Raw genomic sequence first — 2321 nt, 5'->3', positions numbered from 1 at the left:
CTCTCACACCTACTCACCCACAAATTACTTAAATTAACTTTAAAAATTTTTTTTAGTTGGTCATGGTAGATCAACCTTTAATCCTAGTACTCAGGAGGTAGAGGCAGGGGGATCTCTGTGAATCTGAGGCCAGCCTGAGGTGATGATAACAATGATGACAAAGAAGAAGAGGGGGAGGAAGAGGGGGAGGAGGAAGAGAAGAACAAAATAGTTATGAAAAGAAGCACCAAGCTTATGGAGGAATCATTCACTTGGCAGTCCCGCTGACTGTGGAGTGGGGCTTACCTGGTAAGACATGATACTGAGAAACGGCCACGTCCTACCAGAGCCTATGAGGTCTTCAGCTCACCCCATCCTCCACTTTATAGCCGAGAAGCCTCCCACTGACCAGTTTGTGGCGTGGGAAAACCCACGCTCACATAAGCTCGGGGCAGAAGGTTTGCCGAATGGCCTTTAAAAGCAAAGGTTTCTGAGCCCTACACAGAAAACAAGGGTGGAACATCTGTTATCAGCTGGTGTCCCAGGACTTCCACAGATCACATCAAGGCCTGCAGGCTGGTGAGTGACGGAGGACATGCAGTTCTCCGGGGCAGGCCAATGGGACAAGGGTGGATCTCTGCAGTGTGAGCTGGCATCTCAACTCCCTCCCCACCCAGTCACTCAGGTCCTCTCTTGGGCTAGTTCCCGCATTCTACAACAAAGCTTCTCCCACAAGGGAGGTGGGGGAATGTGGAGAAACACCTGGTGTTGTGAGAGGGAAGAATGTTTCCTACAGTCTTGTCAGCCACGTCTGCCTGCACCAACTTAATGGCTTTCTGGAGCCTTGGGGTAGGATCACAAAGGCCTCGGCAGGCCTGCAAGCATGTGTCTCAATGTGGTTGTTGCCATTCTGGCACATTCTGCTTCAGCCAACCTGAAACCCTTTAGTTCCAGCCCCCCTCCAGGCATTCTGCCTCAGGACCTTTGCAAAAGGTGGGACCTTGCATCTTCTGCTGTCATTCACCACTCCGGGACAACTCCCATCTCCCACGAACAGGACTTCTCTTCGGCAAAGGCCATTTCGCTTGAGGCCACCTATGCTGCCAGCTTCTGACTGGCAGTCCCAGAAGGCAGGGCACCGTGGTGCTCACGCCTGCCCCTCCATCCCTCAGCACTGTAGTCCTTATGTCCGCCCTCCTCGACAACATCCTAGCCACAACACTACCACCCCAGGATGGTAGAAGCTTGTGGTTCATGTGTTTGAGCCTCACCGATGAGAAAGAACTTTGCCAGGCATGGTGGTAAACACCTTCCAGCCCAGCACTTGGGAGGAAGAGGCAAGAGGAGAAGGAGCCAACTGCAAAGGGGGGGGAGGCCTGAGCAACCTCCCTCTGTATGTCCTTGAGTGCATTCCTTATTGAGTCACTGAGAAAATGTGTCCACAACAGAGGTGACACCAAGCACGACTGAAGGTCACATACCGTGTGAAGGGATGATCAAGTCAGTCCCAAGCCTGCCTTCCAGCCCTAAGCTATGGCAGAAAACAGATGGCTAGCTTAGTCCTGTTCCATCCTAGACACCATCCCTGCCTCGTGCCCCATCATCGCCTACATGCCCACAGCAGCCTGAGAGCCAGGAGACTGGGCCTCCTCTGCCTGCTCTCTTATAGAACTCAGGACCACTAGCCCAGAAATGGAACCACCCACCATGGGCTGGGCCCTCCTCCATTGATCTCTAATTGAGAAAATGCCTTACAACTGGATCCCAGCTGAGCCTCCTTCCTATTTGATGACTCTAGCTTGTGTCGAGTTGACATACAAAACCAGCCAGTACAGAAGCCAACCTCATGAAAAGAGTATCCTGTATACTGGTATTATTAAAATATCAGAGGAGACACTCGGGAGGCAGAGGCAAGCAGATGTCTGCGGGTTTGGGACCAGCCTGGTTGGCATAGAGAATCAGAACAAAACAAAACCAAATAAATAATAAATAAAATCAAAGGAGATGGGGTGGGAGTGGGGGTTGCTACAGATAGCTCAGCAGTTAAGAGCACTGGCCACTCTTCCAGAGGGCCCAGTTTCCATTCTTATCACCCTTATAGCAGCTCACAGCCATTGCTAACTCCAATTCCAGAGGATCCAATTGCCCTCTTTTGACTTCCCAGGCTACCATGGCCATGTGGTACACAGACATACATGCTGGCAAAATGTGTGTGTGTGTGTGTGTGTTTAAAAAATATATAGGATTAAAAAATAAAAAATTTAAATCATATACATGTTTAGATATATATGGAGAGAGAGAGAGAGAGTTTCTCTGTGCAGCCCTGACTATCCTGAAACTCA

The sequence above is a fragment of the Microtus ochrogaster genome, linkage group LG8 (assembly GCF_000317375.1).
Source record: "Microtus ochrogaster isolate Prairie Vole_2 linkage group LG8, MicOch1.0, whole genome shotgun sequence".
In the NCBI taxonomy this organism is placed as follows: Eukaryota; Metazoa; Chordata; class Mammalia; order Rodentia; family Cricetidae; genus Microtus; species Microtus ochrogaster.
This window is presented reverse-complemented; position numbering follows the sequence as displayed.